The sequence below is a fragment of the Pinus tabuliformis genome, chromosome 5_1 (assembly GCF_031772625.1).
Source record: "Pinus tabuliformis cultivar Carrire ecotype Pingquan chromosome 5_1, CPIR1, whole genome shotgun sequence".
In the NCBI taxonomy this organism is placed as follows: domain Eukaryota; kingdom Viridiplantae; phylum Streptophyta; class Pinopsida; order Pinales; family Pinaceae; genus Pinus; species Pinus tabuliformis.
In genome coordinates this window covers 875,081,922-875,102,777 of record NC_142305.1, presented here as the reverse complement: position 1 = coordinate 875,102,777, position 20,856 = coordinate 875,081,922, and positions in this window count along the sequence as shown.

Sequence of the window (20,856 nt, the reverse complement as noted above, 5' to 3'; positions counted from 1 at the left end):
GGTTGATTGGTTTCTTTGCCTTTATCTTCTGATACGGCATTTACTTCCGAAGCAAGAATTTCTTCTTTTGCATTTTGATCCGAATTCTTACGGGCTTTCTTTGACAAAGCCTTTATCGATTTCGCGTTTGTTGTGCCAATCACGCCATCACCGGCATGAGAGTCACTATTTGATTTAGGAGGGGGAGGAATTGAAAATTCCGGTCTAGGGGCGTCAGGTATTTTGTCATAGAGCGTGCCAGACTGAGTATATAATAAGTCCAAATACTGCGCACGAGCAATACTTTGCTCCTCTGTTACGACTCCCCCCTTGGCCACATCTTCCGTAATAGCCGGAAGTAACGACTTTATAAACCATTCAGCTAATAGCTGATCGGGAACATATGTTTTCACCATCCTACGACGACGACGCCACTCATGTATATGATCAGATATATGGGTAGCAGTTGTCTGTTTGAAGTTGGTTAATATTTCTGTTCCCGTTTCATACCTTATTGGTAATTGAAAATGGGTTAAGAAAGTCGTGGCTAGGGAACTAAAATTGTCGAAAGAGGCTCTTGGCAATTCAATATACCATTTAGCCGCTGGACCTGTCAATGTCCTCTGAAAAAGGCGAAGCCTTATCGAGTCGTCGTTAAGGGTGTTCGACGAACACCACAGATGGAAAGTCATCACGTGATTCGACGGGTCTTCACCTGGATTTCCATTGAATTTAGGAATGTCAGATGGAAGTTTATGAGGAATCGCTGGCCACCAAGGGGCATAAGCAATCGGATCGTTCGTTAACCGATGTAAATCAGGTAACTCTAAAGTTGCCACAAATGGTAACTGTTGGTTCAGGTTAGGCGAAGCGTAACCAGGGTACGATGGAATCGCTTGAGCAGTGGGTCTTTGCATACCAGCATAATGTAATTGATGTTGGTATGACTGATACGGTTGGTGGACTTGACCACTGTAAAGTGGTTGGTTTTGACCGTTTTGGATATACGGTTGTCCACTGTTCACAAAGATCTGCTGCTCAGAACCTTGGTACACTTACTGGAATTGCGGTTGTTGGTATTGTACAAGCCATGGTTGTGACGCCATGTTCTGTTGCGCCATGCTAACCATTCGACCAAGGTGTGGGGTAATTGTACCCATTTGTACTTGTGTCGTCCCACCAGTTGGCGATTGTGGTTGTGACCCATGGTCAAGCGACTGTTGCATTACAACCTGAGAAATCTGAGGTTGACATGTAACAGGTATCTCTTGAACTTGCGACACGGTTACAATAGCTGGTGTGGTTGGGATGTTCGTCACAGGTACACACTGTTGCATAGAATATACAATCCTTGGTTGTTGAGGTAGCATACGTACCCAACTACTTGATGCAATTCCAGTATAACCTGAACATTGTTGTGAACTCACGTATGGGTACCCTCCCGGAGGGGGTAATGAAAGGGCATACTGCCCCCCATACGGTATCAATCTAGAACTCAAGGGGATTGATGGCCCAGATTGACCTCCAAATGGATCAATTTGGCCAGTTTCAACATAAGAATTACCGGGTATTACTCCGGATGAACAAACTGGAACAGACCATATTGTCGAAATAGTCCCTTGGTGGACTCCTTCTAGCGGTTGAGAGCTAGTTGGGACAGCTGGTATGCCGGCAAACATCGTCGGAATGACGGCAGGGACTTCTGTTGTTGCTGTGTCATTTGACACAGTCCTAGATGATGACGGTTGTTCAGACATCTTAAGTCTATCCAATAGATTGCCTAGCGATTCTACAGGAACTTCCACTTGTGGTGGATTAACTTCTGATGAAGGAAATAGAGTGACCCCGACTCCAAAATGAGTTGGAGTACTTGCTTGCGGATCCTCTGCAATTTCCTCTATCGCAATCAAACCTGGTGGAAGAGGAAGACCGTCAGGTCCATAAAATATTTCTGGTGCCGAAGAAGTGGTTGCTTCGACAGCGACAGTTGTTTGAGGAACAAAACTTTCTGGACCGGTTACAGATGGAACTGGTTCAGTTACACAAGTATTTGCCCCCAGACTAGGATCAGTATTACTGTCCTTCTGTGGCTGTTGAACTTCTTCTATAGAGGCAGGGTTTCCAGAAATGTTAGGAGTAACCGGAACCTCAGATGCAGTTGGAACACTTGTTCTAACTTTCAAAGGAGATTTTGAACCGGTTAAACGAGTTTGCTTTGCCCGTATTGTTTTCGATTCCGGAGACAAAGACGGTTGACTCGTAAGCCTCCGCGAACGACGGGGTTTCAATTGACTGTCTTCCACAATTGCGGATTACTCGATCAACTAAAATATTAAAAGGGGAAATTTGTGTTTCCGAATTGAATGAATTTTATTAAACGCTTTTAGACACAACTTGCTTTTTCACTTTTTAAGAGTCGAGAAAAAGCTAAAGATAACTCTAGTCTCCTTCGATGTATTAACGAGCCCGAAGTGACAAATGCTCGGTCAGAATTTTTTAGTTATAGAGTTTGAAAAAGGCCAAAAGAAACTGCTCTGGAGATCTAGGCAGAGGGTGTGCCAAACCTTTCGCAAAACCACAGAATACGTTTTACGGTAAGAGTGGTCGATCTTCGTGAATGCTGTGTTCACTGCATTGCAATCAGTAGGGCGGCCAACACGGCTTCGTATGGATAAAGGATTTATTCCTATAGGGGTCTCCCAATATATACGCGATGGTACGTGGGAGCACTATTCCGTATTAGTGCCACTGACTCTCAGGAGGAATCACCCACCTTCGTCGAGATCAACAGTCACTACGTTTAACGACGCCGGAACACGTCTCTAGCTTAGACCTCTAGATGTTTGCGTTATGTTTCAAAGCGTTGTTAGGTTCATTCAATATATTTTAAGTTGATCTTTTTAAAGTTTGCCTTTCAAGTTTCACCACGAGATGTATTGATACAAATTCCTAAATGCAGCCTAAGATGAGAAGCAAGCTTTTTCAATCTTTTCGACTTATGAAAATCTTAACTACTGAGGGAAAAGAGAGACAAAATCTTTTCACACAGATCAAAGAGCACTTGCTAATGCACTTTTTCCCTAAATCAACATACAAACTTATATGCAAAATGCAAAAATGCAGGTATTTCTTTTCTCTTTCTTAATGTTTGTGCGACACAAAAAGAAAGCTTTTGTATAATTTCGAATTCAATTTCAAGCGAAAGCAAACAAGCTAGTCCAAAATCAAAAGACACCTTAAGATTTACTTGTTTCGACACTAGAAATATATAAACTCAAACCATATGACGAAAGAAAAAGCTCAATCAGCTATGAACAGGAAACAAACTAACTCTTAAGATCAGAACGACACTTTATCACAGGTCTAGATCTAAGAGGCCACAACAAGACTAGTTCACTTTCGTTATGGGAAACTGTAAATGATGCAAGAAATACACAAACAACAAACACAGTTTCTTTATACAACCGAGGTGGAATAGTGGTAAGGAAAGTTGGTTTTAGATAGGCACATTGACTGGTAACAGGCAGCAAAAACAAGAGTGAAAACAGGGCAAGAAACAGCAGGAAACCCCAGTAGCACTAGGCAAGACTGGTCCAGCGCAGGTGGTACACAGGCAGTTTGACCTTCAGCACAGGTAGCCACTTCGGGAACTGCGCTGAAATGCAGACAGCCTTCACACAGCCTGCACTGAAGAACGAAACTTTCGTTTCTCTTGGTTTCCGGGTCACAGATTGCTCAAAAATTCATAGTTTTTGGCCAAATTAGAAGCTATCAGTCAAGGACACACTAAGGGATGACAAGGAGGATGAAAAGCTATCACTAAGAGCTTATTAGAGTCCTTGTGGATCAGCTCTTCAAATCATAAACTTGCCCAGAAACTGAGCTAGAGTAGCTGCCCTCTACTTTGCATTTGAAAGATTCAAATACAGTTCGATTCGGTACTCCCTTTGTTTATGAAATGAATAGCAAAAACACAAACAACCAACAAGATACGATCCCCAGTGGAGTCGGCAATTTGTTGTTGGGAAAAGTATACAATACGGAATGACCCTATCCCACTCTAAGGGTGATAGTACCTCAGCAACAACCGAATGCAAAGCTATTCAAGATTACTTCTTTATGAGATGTAAGAGAGAGGAGAAAGAGATCCACTAACTATTATCTTCCGCTAATGATTGATCCAATCTTCCCTCTTTGCTGCTTGCCCCCAGCTCCTTGCTCTTTCACTGGCCCAGCTACACAAAGATCCTGCAAAATCACAAGAAAAGGAAACTACAAGAAGCATACATCCATAATTGATTCAAGGATTAGAATAAATCAAATATACAAGCATCAATACGCCACAGAGACACATGCATATAGAAGAACCTCAAATGCTTTATTAATGGAAGAAGTAAAGTTCTGAGAGTGTTACAACCATAAGCGGCCCAATCCAGCAACACCTCCCAGCAGAAAGAAATCTCCTCTTCACCTCCTTCAAAGAAATCACCCAATAGTTCTATGCACAAACCAACAGCACCTCCTTACATTCACAAGATTCCAGCCTCCCTAGACCTCATGAGAGAGCTCTATATATAGGAGTTTTGGAGAAATGATGAGTCAGCTTGAGCTTGGCATGAAGCTGACTAGTGTCCTCTCCCACTTCAGTTATACTTCAGTTCTTGAGTCCACTTGGAGTTTCTTGCTTCCACTTGGAGATCTAGATCCTCTTACTCATCACAAGGCGAATTCCCTGATCCAAGTGTCATTTTGGAAGCTTCCTGGGCATTTGACACCTTGCAGAATGACTGTGCCACTTGGCCAATCTCGCCCAGCGCAGGTAGCCTTCATTAGATTTGACATTCAGCGCAGGTACAGAGTGGAGCAGTTGACATTCAGCGCAGATGCTCAGTGGAGCAGTTGACATGATCCAGAATTAGCTTGTTTTTGAGTGTTTTCAGGTGGAGAACTGACTTTCAGTGCTGTGGTTTGCTGACCTTGTTCCTCTAGGGGTAGGAACAACATGTTTAGGGACTTTGGATCCCTCAGATTATTGACATTTCATGCTTCATGCTGTAAGGCACAAAAATGTCTATAACATTGTGCTTTGAAAAAATTCACTAGGCCTTCCATTTATGAGGGGGGCAATCCATAGGGTAAAGATACATGCCTGAATGACTTCTATTATTTCTCTTGAGAATCCAAGTTTCTTGAGGACAACCATTAGATATGGATGTCTAACCCTGTCAAATGCATTTGCCATATCTAATTTGATTATGATGCCTTTTTCTTTCCTTAGTATACTAGAATGTACAACTTCGTGTACAATAATTACATTATTTATGATTTGTCTGTTGGGCACAAATCCTCCTTGATTTTCAGATATGATTACTGGAAGCACTTCCTTGATTCTATTTGCAATTATTTCTTTTTATGATCTTATATGAAGAATTGCAAAGAGAGAGGGGCTGAAACATATTGAAAGTGGAGGGATTTGACTCTTTTGGGACTAGAGCAAGGTAGGAGGATTTTGTATTGCTTCTTATCTTTTTTTTTTGAAGACATTCTTCACCATTCTTAAGAAATCCTTTCTAATCGTATACCAATAGAATCTATAGAATGCTATTGTAAAACCATCTGGCCCCGGGGCTTTATCTAGATGTAGGCTCCATATAGCCGCCACTACCTCTTCTTCTATGATTTCTTTGCACATTTATGCGTTTTGATCTCCTTTGATTTTTTTTTTTTTTTTGTGTGATATAGGAAATTTTCATATTCAACTGTTTCTTCTTTTGCTGAAAGTAAATTTTTGAAGTGCTTGTGGGCTGCTTTTTTTAATTGCTCCACACCTTTGACCTTTTGACCTTCGGCTTGTATTTTTTCTATATGGTTTCTTGCTCTTCTTATCTTCATAGTGTCGTGGAAAAATGATGTATTTTTATCTCCTACCTTGAGCCATAGACTTCTAGATTTCAGTTTGGCCTCTTCTTCTTCTTCCTGTTTTCCCTATATATTTCTAAAAAAAATTCCTTCTCTCTTAGATAATCTTGCTTTCCTTCTTCTTTTGATTCTTTTTCGATTTACATGCTATCCATTTTCTATTGTAACTCTTCTTTTTTCTTTCATTTACTCTTGCCCATTCCTCTAGCTTGGCTCTTACATTTTTTAATTTTGTCTCCCAAATATACTGTGGTGATCCTGATACTCTTGGCTCCCATGCTTCCTTGACTAATTCACTAGTTTCTATATTGTTGTCCCATATTGAGCTATATCTAAATGGGAGCGGTCCTTGATTTTCCATTTTGCCCGTGACTATTGCCACTGGTTTATGGTCAGATGTCAGGATGTGTATAATTTTTTATTTGATGGAGCTATGCACTACTGCTATGTTTTCTTGTATCGGGATTCTATCCAACCTTTCTTTAATGTTGCTTTTGCCCACTCTTTTATTGCCCCAGGTGTATTTCCCATTGTTTGGAGGGATGTCTATTAAGTTGTGTTGTTCCATTATTTCTTCTAAAGCATCCCTAGATGGGTCTGTGTGATATGTTCCTCCAAAATTTTCTTCTGTACTTCTTACCAAATTTAAATCTCCTCCTAAGATTATTTTCCCAGCTTGTGTTTCTTTTAATGCTTCTTTTATGGTGGCCCAACATTGCTCTTTTTCCTTGTAGTGATTGGGGGCTTATATGTTTATGACACTATAATTCTCTTTTGTACTTATTTGCATTAGATCCGTTTGTATCCAGTGCTGATCTTTTTTTTGTTGTATCAATTCCCAAATTCCCTTCTTCCATATTGTACAGATACCACATGATGCTCCTGTTGCTTGTATTGCTTCCCTTCCATAACTTTTTATTTATTTTTTGATATTTTCAATTTCCTAGCTATTTGTTTTGGTCTCCTGAATCATAAGAATGTCTGGGTTTTCTTTTGCCAGAATGTCTCTTGTGGCATTTTCTTTAAAGGATGATCCCATTCCTCGGCAATTCCAGGAGACCACTATCATGATTTGCTTGTTGGGTGGTGCAAGGGTCCTTTCCCTCTTTCCTAGATTTTTCTTTGTTTCCTGTGCTCCTTCCTAAGAAGGTTTCCATAGGTTGTTGCGTTCCTAATTCCATTTCCTTTGGTGCTGCTTCATCCCTCAGCTCTGTGTTTGACTTTCTTCCTGCATTTTTTTGGTATTCTACATTTGGGAGTGCTTCCTTTGACTAGTTTCTTGTTAGGATTATGTCTACTGGGGGGGTGGAGTATGGGTGTTTGAGACCAAAGGGGGTGAAGGGGGGTTGAGTGTATGGTGGGGGGATTTGGATCTGGGTTCGGGGGATCTAGTGGCTCAAAAGTATTAAGACTAGCAAGAGGATTGTTTTCTGCTTTTGGTGATAGAGGGTGGAGATCAGAGGATATGGTGGGCTGCGTAGAAGAATGAGTGGGTTGTTTATTGGTTGTCTTCTTTATTTTAACCTGTTCCCATTTTTTTCTAGATCTTCAATCTTTTCATTTTCATTTTCTTTTTTTTTGTACATCTATTAGCAAAATGGTCATATTCGTGACATAACTTGCATTTGAAGGGGATTTGTTCAATCTAGCTATTGTATATGCATCCACCGATCCACTTTGATTTTGATGGCTTCAGGAAGCCCTTTCCCTAGATCCACTTCTACATAGATTCTGGCGCATGCATGCATGTTTTCCTTTGGCTCACACCTGTCTATGTATTTCCCAACTGCATTTCCTATGGCATTAACTAAATCATATCCCCAGCAGTGGAGGGGAAGATGTGGCAACCTGACCCAAATGGGGACAACATTGGGTACATCCATTTCTGGATCAAAGTCTGGTGTCCATTTGTTTAAATATAGTCCCTTTGTATCCATAAAGTAAGGGCCATTTCTAAATATCAGATCTCGATCCTCGGTTTCAAAGTGAAAGGTGTAGTACCCTCTTCCACAAAACCTGATTGAAATTTCCCATTTATTGACACAATCTAGTTCCTTTATACCCATTTTAGACAGTTTTGGGCAACGGCCATAACCCAGTAAACTGCCCGACTAATCCGTGCTCCGCCAAGGATAGTGCTGCTTTACGATGAAGGATAGGAGGGAGTGAGATTTCAGGGATGTCTTCTAATCTTTTAACAAACTTGTTGACTGATGGTCAGTTCTTTGTCGGACACATTGTAGAAATGAGAGGCGCGAAAGCTTTTGCTATTCCTTCATTTTCTTGTTGGTGATCTGAGAGAGGATCTCCGTCTCTGATGAGTCCATGTTGCTCGATCCTCAGTAGTAGGAGGCTGCTGAGGGGAAGCTGTGTGATGTGTGTTGTGTTTTTTGGCTACCTTAGTGGCTGTAGCAGCATGACTTTTTTAATGGGTTCACTACTATTATTGGCTCATTGCACCCTCCCACTTCAAAGGGCATTCCAGGTGCTCTCTTACCAAGAGCCACCCTGAACACCCATCAATCACCTATGGTATTGTTGATCTAACCATTCCACAATTGAGATTTGTTTGCGTAAGATCTACGATATATAAACAAACTAGGGTTTGAGGATTTTTTATGACTACCCCACTTACCAAACCCTCATTCAACTCTTGTGACTATGTTCGCCACTTATGTTCAATTTTTATTAATTTTTATTATTATTAAAATTTATTTATTTGTAAGGTGATTGGTTGAGTGGTCTTATTATGGGTTATTTAGTAACTAACATTTGTATTAGTTACTATTTTTTTGTTTTTTGTTTTATTTCCTTTTTATTTAACTTTTTGATTTTTTTTTTCTATTTCTATTATTTCAATTTTCATCAATTATAATTTTTTTCACCATATTTTCAATTTAAGGTGATTTATTATTATATTAAAAACATATTTTAATAAATTTAATTATAGACAATTATATATATATTAATAAAAATAAAACACAGACACATATAGATATGGAGTTGTATTTAGTGCGACTTTTTTGACTTTCTGATGCTGAAATTCCGCGGAAAAAATTGAGGTGAAATCTTGATTTGTGTTATTTAAACTAGTTTTTTCACTGTATATATGGATTCAGCACCCAGGAAAACCCTTAGGGCACTTTGATTATGCAGGGGTTACCCATCAAGCTTTTGATTTCAATAAATTCCTACTGGATTTTAGAGAAATTAGATCGGAAAAAGCCACTAGAAAAGCTTCCAAAAAATCTCACTAAAAATGACTCGAATCAATTATAAATTCCCGTTGGATTTTAGAGAAATTAGACCTGAAAAGGCCATCAAAAAAACTTCCAAAAAATCTCACTAAAAACAACTTGAATATGCCATTAAATCTCGCACTTACAACAAGGCCCTATTATCTATATTTCCAATAAGAAACATTATCATTTTCGATTTAGATTTTTGTTTTCATCTATCTTTACAAAGCATTAGCGATATTATTGGCCTTATCCTATACATAATAAAAAATTAAGAAATAAATGAATCAATTGAAAAAATTATCTCTTTGTAAATTTCAACGAAATATTAAGCATCAAACGGAGAATATATCTTTAAAAATTAAACTTTATTTATTTATAAATTTAAATAAATTTCATTCGATAATAAAGCGTTCAATAATACAGAAATCAAATGAAATTACAATTAAATAGAAATTTGTCAATAAATCTATTCATACAATAATACAGAAATAAAATGAAAGTACAATCAAATAGAAATTTGTCCATAAATCTATTTATACGAGTCATTCCATAAAAAGGTATTAATGGATCATATCTAAATTATGATCGTTCATAAAGAAGTTGCAAGTGGGGCGTCCATCTAAGTTGTCCCAATTTTTTTTTGGATTTTAGCTTAAATTTCCATGTTTTCTTTTAATTGGGATGTACTCTAAAGTAAGTTGTGTATTTTAAAAGATATTTTATTGAATTAGATGTTATAGGGATGCATTAGATTTGCTGACTTAAAAGAATAACTATGTTTTGAATATTTATATAACAATCTAATTATTTTATAAATAATTTTTTATCACTATTATAAACCAAAAAATATAATTTTCCTGAAATTGATATTTTTTTATCTCTTTTTTTTCAAATTTTTTATATGAGATTCAATATATTTAACCAATGTCATTTTATTTTTTAATATATGTACATCTTTTGAATCTGGATGCATATGATATTGAAATATCTTTATTAAAAATTTTAATAACGTTCACAAAACATTGACTAGGTCATCATTATTTTTTTTTTCCAAAGAAAAAAGTGAACTTTTTATTAAAATAAAAAGTTACAAGCATATGCAAAAAGCATTCAGTTTAGCTGTGTGGGGAAAGGTCACACAGCCTGCAATATACAACACTGCCAAAAGGCAGGGAAAAAGAGAGCTGCTCCAATGCAGCCCAAAAAGAAAGCCCAGCTGGCCTAAGTCTTCCTGCCCTCCTTCTTCTCCACTTTTTGCCAACCATCCATGTTGGGAGGGGAGTAAAAAACGGCTAGCTGGTTTTCCATCGTACACATTGGTTGCTCCTTATCTGAATCTGATCCTTCAGGGCTGTGACTTCGTTTATTACCACCTGTTTCCTTCTAGGTCTCTTGTTCCTTTTCCTCATTAATCTCCTTATCCTTGTTGTCCTGATTTTTATCCTTTGCTGTATTTTGTTCTTCTTTCTTTGCTGTAGTTGCTTTCTTATATACTGCATCTATATTTTGCCATCCTTTCGGCTTCCTTTGTTGTTGCTTGCTCTTATTGTGGTTTGGACATGCATTGTACATATGACCTGTTTGTTGACATCCCCGACATCTGAAGGCAGTATTCTCATAGTCCAAGGGTTGTTTCCACTGAGTATTATTGAAATTTAGAATGATGCTCTCAGGTAGTCCTTAGCTGAGATCTACCTCAACGCATATTCTGGCAAAAGTAAATATTCCTTTTATGTATCGATCTCCGTCTATCTTTAACATTCTCCCCAAGGTATTTCCAATTGCTATTAGAACCTTTGAATGCCAAAAATGTAAAGGGAGATTATGCAACCTAACCCGTACTGGCATCCTTGATACCACCATGGTATTGGCATCGAAATCAGGAAACCAAGGGATAATAAAAAGTCCAGCACTGCCCCAGAACCATGGCCCTTGGTTGAGAACTGTTTCCTTTTCTTCTTCTGTCTCAAAGCATACTATAAAAAACCCTTTTGGGTATAGGTAGATTTGGCAGTTTTTTGTCCAAACCGAGTAGATCCATTGATACAATGCACCAGTTCTAGGCCAAAAACCATTAAATCTACAAATAACTGCTTTTTTCTGTAAATCTGAATGTATTTCTTTTACCTCTGGTATTTCGATGGAGATAACTGGGCTCTCCTATATTTGATCTACAATGTACTGCCCTGGAGGTTCAGAGACAACAGTGGGGTTTTTTCCTTTGCCCTTCACTGCTTCCTTAAAAGACCCTTTGTTTTGCGAGCTAGTTCCAACGCTTTCAGCTCCTCCTCTTAATCTCATATTGAGAATGATTGTGGAGCCAGGTTTGATGTTGTATTCTTGCATGGTTCTGCATTCCTGCAACGATCTGCCCTCATTTAACAGGTGTTGTTCCTCACGCGGGTAGCCAGTCTGATCGGCGATATTGTTCTTCAGATCTGAAACCCTGTCGCTGTCATAAGTCCAGATCACGCTTGTGGTTCCTTTTGGCATTTTTACAAAAATTTGAAATCCTGTCCTGGCAGTCTGGGATGGCTCGATCTTAGTCAGATCTGACTCATCCGGCTCCATATTCGAGAGATTGATTTCCGGATCGGGTAGATCCATGCCAGATCTGGGATTTTTGAATCTATTTCCAGTGGGGGGAAGTAGATCCGCTTCATGCAGCCCTCCTCCGTTTATTTCAGCACTGATTCCGATTGGAGATGATTCCTCTGCTTCAACAATGAAAGAAAGGCTGAGTCTGATCATTAGGACGCGGATATCGTGTTCATGCAGAGCCCCATCGTCGTCAATAAACCCTTCGCTCAGCATCGCCCTTTGCTCTGTATCCGTTAGGGAATCCAACCCTAACAGACCTGATTTTCCTTTCAGGCTCTCCAAGGTTATCAAACGCAGCTGGGGATCTGACGAAGGATGGAAGCTATTGCAGGGCTCCGCCATGAATTCGCGCTCTCCCAATTCCTCTGTCATCATTTCTTTCCAGATCCGCCAGGAATGTTGAGTAGCTAGTTCATTTCCTTCCCCTGCGGTAATGAAAACGGAGGAGGCCAGGTTCAAGGTCGACACAAGAGCTTTGGGCCTTCTGCGGCCCACATGCAGCGCAGAGAGCATGGACGCCGTGGAAGCCATGAAGCGGCAGGTTATCAGTTCAAATCCGAGTTGAGCCGCCCTCGGGAACTCTTGAACGACTATATGCCTAAGTCTCCTTATCTTCGACTAGGTCATCATTATGCAAATGTTTTCTATCCAAATAAAATAATCCCAACTTATTTTAAACTATTTAATAATCTATTCAACACCAAATATTCCAATAATCGTTATTAATATTTTGTAACTTCAATGACATACTATTTAAGCTTCTAACACATAAAATGTAAATTAATCTAAATTAATAGAAACATTTTATCAAAAAATATATATCTGTAAAATTTTATGGCTAAAATTATTTATTTATATATATATATATATATATATATATATATATATATATATATAATCACTTTTTAGTCAAAAATAGATTGAATTTTACTTAGTTGTTTCAAATATAAAAATTTTACTATGGTTTTATATAATTTTAGATGAAAACAAAACAAAAAAATTAATTTAAACTACGTGAACATTTAATTATACTCTTACTATTTAAAACTACCCTTTTTTTTTAAATCACATTTTAAATCTACAATTTTGTAGACAAGTAAATATACACAATTTTTTACTACCTATAATTATTTCCACTTCTGCTATCAAATACTTTTTGACATAATAAAAAAGTACTAAACAACAAGGTTGTATATTACACTTGTTTTATAACGTATAATGATATTGATTTACATTTTTGTCCATATCATTTGCATTTCGTTAAGGAAATTATATTTAAATTACACTTATTTTAATTATATATAAAAGAAATGTCATAAATGCATTTCATCACATATCATAAAACTTAATGCATTTTAATTTCGTCTTGGTATTGCATTATTATGTTTGGTTATATTATAAAGAAAATATTTGCATTATTATGTTTGGTTATATTATAAAGAAAATATTAGTATTATTATGTTTCTTTATATTATAAAGAAAATATTAGTAGAAGTTATTCATTTGTAAAAAAATAAGTGGATGTTTTTACAAGGTGGCAAGTAAAAAACTTTAAAAAAAAATCAATTGTAACGCATTAAGTTTAAATACATAGATCAAAAAACTTAATACATAAGAGTAATGATGTTCCATAATCACATGTGCATTAGAGTGACATCATATGCTAAAAGGAAATTAATTCTCTACTTTGGTTTACTTGCATCATTTCTCCGCATTGTTATGGGTGCATCGGTGCTCTAAGATTGATTTGCATCATTTCTCCGCATTGTTATGGGTGCATCGGTGCTCTAAGATTGATGCACACCATAATGCCAATAACTCAAAAATATATTAATGCTCCACTTATTTCTAAGTACATTGGTATTCCACATTGATGTGGAGCATCAATATTCTATTCCCATGTTTATTTAAAGGGAAATAAAACAAAAACTCTTAGCACTCTATATCTATTTAAAGGTATCAATAGAAAGTATCAATGTTCCTTGGTTGTTTGGTGCATATTTTCTCCCTTTTAGTATTAAAAGACCATTTTCCCATTTGGTTGAGGTCAACCAATGTTCTTAATATACAAAAGAACCAAACAATAATTCATATTATTTTGTAACTTAATAAAATAAGTGAGAAAAATTATTAGATCACTTTTAAAAGAGGAAAAAATGAGAGCTTGTTTCATTTCATATGTAACAAGATCAACTGGCATTGCGGTAGTCCCTGCCACGTGTAATTTTAGTGGGTTGTGAAGCAATTTTGCAATATGAACCAATTTGCAATCTTAAAATAGCTTGGTTAGCAATTACAGTTCTCACTAAGAATAAGATTCTAACAGTTTTATATGTTTTGCATGTAACTGTCTCCCCACCCCACCAAGGCCTCGAATAAACTGTCCACATAAAGTGTAATGAAACACGCCACAATTATTTGATATCTGGTTGGATGCCAATAGCAGAAAACCCATAATAGATGTAATGAAACTACATCTAAGGTCTTGTGCAGAGGATTTGATCACAACATTTAAAATCTGTCAGAAATAGAGCATCCGATCAAGGACGTGGAAAAATGAATTTCAAGTGACTTTTCTACATTGAAAAGTAGTGGGTACGTGATTGGAGAAAGCATAAGCAATGGCTCTCTCACATTTGATTGAACCCTGTTGTCTCATTTGCAGTTTTGCATGAACTTCTTCAAGGGTTCCTTGGCTATCACACCATTCCTTGTGAAACAAGGAATGCACTTCTGAAACAAAACCAACTTAAAATCCATTACTAGTGCTTCTCCCAAAAAGCTAAAATACTGCGCAGTATCACATTGTTCCTCGTGAAACAAGGAATGCATTTCTGAAACAAAACAAACTTAAAATCCATTACTGGTGCTTCTCCTAAAAAGCTAAAATACTGCGCAATGTTGATTTGTATTGATTTAAGAACATTGTTGCGTTGTCAGTGCATATAAAAATAAATAAACAACCTTGAATGCCAACAAGAGACATTGGTTCATTTCATATAAAATTAAACAACCTTGAATGCCAACAACAGACATTGGTTCATTGGTTCATTCATGTTGTGGCAACTTGCATTGTGTTTGGTCACTGACAATGTGTTGAAGTTATGTCAATTGCAGTTTTTTGGAATCTGATGGTCGGAGAGGTGATGGTGAGAGAAGTGAGGTGAGGAGAAGTTAAATAATTGACTTTTCTAATTATTAATTATTCAGAATTTCTCTAGTAACTATCAAATTTAAGAATATTATAGGATATTCCAAAAATATGCTAACCACTACACATATAATTCCCCATCTCTTATGATATGAATGAAGTGATTGGAATCCTCTGACAGTAAACATCTAAATATTTCTCGACGCATCACTATTTCCAAATATAAGATAGATGTGGTTCATGGCAGAGCAAATGTTCTTGGCATAGGAACCATGATTGAAAAAACACACAGTTTTGTTGACATACATATAAAAAACAAAAGAAGTCGCATGTTGTCATCCGGTGCACAATGAAATCAAAGAATGAACAATGCAATGAGAATAAAATTACTACAATTTGCACTCTTTCCACATAATATTTAAATTTCAAAATATGTTCCCATCAATTGAAAAGATATTGCTAAATCTGATGAAGAAAAAAGTACAGTATTAATGTGAACTAAAAAAAATTGACGTTACAACTGAAAAGCCGCGATTTTTTTTTTTTATCTTTTTCAATTTCCTTATATTATAATATATTATATGTACAATCCAGATGAAATCAACGCCAATATTTCATTGCTATCATATACACCACAAGCAATTTATAAATAGTGCATAATTGGCTTCTTAAAACTACTTCCAAAATGAAATAGTTGTATATTTATTTGGCAAATAACATGAGTGTTTTCGAAATAACGTGGATAAAAGTAAATTCTAAATACCTATATGTAACACCTGACCAAGTAGGATAAACGGGACAGACTATATGTTACAATAAAATTGGTGCATTTTCAACCTCCCTAACTACATATTTGACTAAATCAGCTATGTAAATACCCAAAGATAAACTGAGACTTGCCAAACCCAAGGTTAGTTATGAAATAGATTAAACTTAAGCTATGTTGGTGAGAGGAATATGCATGTAACTTTAACCTTCTTAGAACTGATTGATTGTCATTCGATGTCGGTTACTTGAATTTCGAGAAGAATGAAGTCGACTACAGTTAGTGTAGATTCTGGATGTACAAGTCTTTGTTCCCCTAAGGCCAGTATAAACATATATTGTTTACGAACCCCATAAAGCAGTTCCTGGGCGAAGATACTCTTCCTTCAAGGTGATGTGGGGTATAAAATATTCAAAATAAGGGTAAACCATACAAGTCTCATCGTCTCATTCAACACTAAAGGTTTGGTGAAGTGGAGGGGCACACAACAAAGAAACTCCTACTCAAAGGTGAGGTGAGTTACCCAAGAAGTGGTCTTCGGTCGATCACAACCTACGACGTTGATGTGACACTCTACATAGAGTCAGATGGAGCAGTTAGGCCCATCAAGGAAAACACTTAGAGAACTTAACTAGAGGTTAACTCTAGGGCTAGCCAAAGAATTCAGAGCCTAAAAAAGTCTTGGGTTTCACAGGGCACATAGACTTTTCAAAATGGGGGGAGGAAGGCAATGCAACAAAGCAAGCAAATGTTGGTGTTCTTCATCTACATGGATGCCAATATTGATAAAGCAAGAAGATATCTTTGGCAAAAATCAATTTTTATGGATTAGCATATAGAGGTTCACTAGAGACTTTGTGATAACAATTAACAGCGCTGCTACTGCAATACCATAGTTGCATTGAAGCAATACCATAGTGGATCAAAGCTGAATTTTGAATACAATCCAAATCCCTGAAAGATGAAACCAAGCACCACAAACCCCAAGAAGGCCTGCACACCAATGAAGATGTCCATGAATTAGAACAAAATGTCAGACCTGCACCAACCTCCAACATGATCTATAAAATCTATAGTCCCATAAAAGATGCTTCAAGGATTCTAAATGATGACAAAAGGGGCATAAACTATATGACAACCTACTTTTGGCAAGGTGAACTTTGGAGGGCATCCCTTAAACTAACAACGAAAAAAGGACCCAGACATTGTAGCTCAACATCACTCACATGTAATAACATAATTAAAAACAAAGCACACCCATAAGAACATTGCACCACATGTTAATAAAATGACCGAATATATTACCTTGGGTTGCAGCTTCTTCCATTCGATTTAGGTCCTATAGTTAAAAAAAGAGTTATAGGGCTTGACAGAGGAAGCAAATGTTATAGATTGTACAAAATAGTTTCTTGAAATGTGCAAGTGAGTTTATCATATGTCCTATATATAATTTTTTTTTACAAAATAGAATCTACTATATTTTGTCATATCAAGAAGGTTCAGGACCTCCTGGGTTCTACTTGTTATACCTCGAACCACTGATAGATGAGAAGCATCCTTTTTTGTTATACCTGGGACCACTGATAGCTCAGAAGCATCCTTTGAGGACTTGAGATTTTATCTGCAAACTGTGACTGGCTAGCAGGAAGGAGATGGCCATCAGTAACAGGATAATAATTCCATAAGCCCACTCGACTCTGGAATTTACTAGTGAGCATCATTATTAAAACTAACTATAATAAACTAGAAATTCAAATTCATAATGAGGCATGTGTAAGCCATGCACACATTATATATGCTTTGTGGAAATAATTTCAAACCAAAATTTTAAACTGTGACTTCCATGGGCTGTGGACACCACTTGAGGGCCATGTGTCTTACCACCCCATTATCCAAAACAACCATGCAAGACTTTGATGATGCCACGTGAAGTTGTAGCACGCCAACATACTGGTGCTACTCTTCCCTTGCTTATGGTGTTACCTTAGGTCTTGGTTTATATGCCGCTGTAGGGTCATTTTCTTAATCTACTGAATACACATAGGAGTTACTCTTGATCCTGCTACCATTACCATTGTTTTCTTCAGTATATGATAGGTAGATTACATTAGATTACAAAAGGTGCGTAACAATTTTTCAACAACTTCCTTGGCATGGGTGGTAGGTAGTTCTAAATCTATGCAGTGAAATGAAAACAATTGACTATATGGGAACATGTAGCAGAGTCGGTACCAGAAGTTTTCCCTGAGCTAATTCGGAAAGAAAATGTAAACAGTTCAGGAACATAAAGCACTATGGATCCAGGTACAAATTCCAACTTTCTTTTACAAGCAATATTCCTTACAAGTAATTTTCCTTGGGTTTGTTCTAATCTCGTGGAATTCGCAGGTCGAGGTTCCCGTTGAATGGCTATGTCACCCTATTTTCCTAATTAGGGGTTTTCAAAACTGTCTCATTTTATCGCCATTATTAATAAAAACTGTCTCATTTTATCAACCTCATTCATCCGAGGTATGCGTATTTTTTTTAAAATTCTCTGAAAAAGTTTTATTAATCGAAACAACCCTAACATAATTATGTTTTGTGCTCTAGGGCTGCGGTCAGAGCTCCTCTATTCATTGATTTGCCTCGGAATCATACCACTCCAACAATCATTTCTAAGGGTTTAGGAGGAACCCATACTAGCGACATACCATTAGTTTTTTGAAACATTCATAGGTTACTGTAAGAGTAAGCAAACTCCTCCCAAAAGCCCTAGCAATGAACTACATACCAATACGGCTCTTCCTTGTCATTCAATACTAAGTATATTATTTTGTATGTAGGTTGTGTAAATCATGGTTGTTCCATATTCCTACTCATAAGTAATAATGTTATTTCCTTGTTGCACTTATTTCCTTCCATAATAATATCCTTTGTAAAAACTCGCTATTAATGGGATTTCTTGTTCAAGTATTAACCACTACCTTAGTGTATTGCACTTGCAGAAAAGGAACTGCTGAAATGCAGAAAACAAGCGGGCGAAATTGTATCTAGTATTTTGAGATGCACCTGGAACTGAGCGAACTTTCATGAACCTCAACAATAGCTTTCCTCGTTTCAGTCCACAACCCTTATCCCAATTGCAGATTCACTTAACATACTTACGTGGCTGTTTGGACCCACCTTTCTCTCTTCATTTATATAGACAGAGGTTGATATTCACTATCGGAATTGTTTATCTCGGAAAACTTTTGCAACCAGAAGCTTGTGTTATGTGTGACATCTGTCGTTGTCTCAGCGTCGTCTAGCCGACAGCTCCATGCATGGAATTAAATTCAAAAGTATAGGGCTACAACACTCACCGATGCCAGCTTGTGCAATGGAATAAATTTACAACACCCGCCGATTCTAGCTTGTGCAATGGAAAGAAAGAAAGAAATTATTTTAATGTTCACGAGGCTAAAGATAGCCTATGGGAAAAATTGCTTCTTCATTTGCTTGATGCATTCGACCCTTTTTCTGTGAAGCTTCATAATAACTACTCCCAGCTTCTCGACAAACCCCTCGCTAAATAGATTATCCCAAGAGCTAACTACCAACATATCTGCATAGCTTTCCCTATTGTCTTTGAAGGCCTCACATTCTAAAATGAAATGTTTTTCTGTTTCCACTTTTCCGGAAGAACAAAAACTGCATACCCTTTCCTCCCACACTTCCTTTGGCCTTTTTGAGTGCCATATTTTACAATGGAGTTGATGAGAATTAGTCCTTAATTGAGCAATAATAATTTTGGCTCTCCAAGAGATATTAGCCTCTATGTATGCTTTTGGTTGATGGTTATGAGTGGGATTAAACACTTCAATATAGTAATTTTTCTTTCTTCCTAGCTCCTTATCCCAAGTACGTTTGTGGGACTTGTCCATGACAAAAGCTTTTATCTCTTTGTTGTTTATGGGACACGCGTTCAAGAAAATACCCCATTTACTAAACCATTTTTTATTTTGTTGCATCCAAGTGTTTTTTCTCTTGCACAATCTATCATTAAAGACAACCTTAGGCCATATACCCTCTTCCATTTGCTCAATTTTTTTTAAATACCTTATGACTCGCACCATATCAATTGCTTCAATAGGAGCAGTCCCTGTTTCACTTAACAAGATATCATAAGGAGCTGCACTTTTAATCTTAAATTTGTTTGTAATCAAACGCTTTGAATTTTCTCAATTTGTCTCCACTGCATGTCGGAGGTACTGCTAGCCCATAGTTCACAACCATAGAGAATCACCAAAATCACTAGAAGCCCAAAAAGAGTTTGAGTGGTCTTCCAGTCCCATAACTCTGCGTATCTACACCTGTTTTGAAAAGCATAAAATTCTTTCCAACCCCTCAAAGTTCTTTTCTTTCTACAACCATTCCAACTTAGATTTTCGTTGAAGTTAATCCCGAGGTATTTGCAATCCACAACTTCTTCCAGAATGTTGCCTTCAAAGTAGAACTTAAGTTGGTTATGTTTTTCTTTCTTAGAGAAGACCACTACTTTGGTTTTGCTGATATTGACTTGCATCCCCACACTTCTACAAAAATGATCAAGGGATAGTCAGTGCTCTTGCAAACCAAGAGCTGATTTAGCAATCAAAATAGGGTCATATGCATACAAAATAAGCCTTATAACAAACTTGCACAAATAGATACCATCACCCCCTTGCGAATTTAACCGCTCCTCAAGCTTGTCGATATATAAACCAAAAAGGGTAGGAAACAGTGGGCAACCTTGCTTGACCCCGATATCGCTTCTAAAACTTTTAGAAATGCCTGCTGAAGTTCTAATCTTGACTTTCACGTCTTCATACAGCCTATGCACAACTGCTCTCAAATGTTTAGGAACACCAAGTTCCTCCATTCTCTGCCAAAGTTTATCCCTAGGAACCGAGTCAAACGCTTTTCTGAAATCAACAAAGCAACAAAAGACTTTTTCCTTTTTCTCCCAAACTTTTTCAATGATGTGCCTTAAAGTTATGCAGTGATCAACTGTGGAATGTTTAGGTCTAAAACCTACTTGCCCTTTAGCATGCTTATATCTTTCTTCTGCCCACTTGCTAATTTTGTTTTCTAGCATGCTTCCAAATAGCTTTGCAAACAAAGGGTTTATCATGATTTTCCTATAATTGGAGGGATTATTGACGTCACCGCTCTTGAAAAGAGGTAGAGCTAGACTA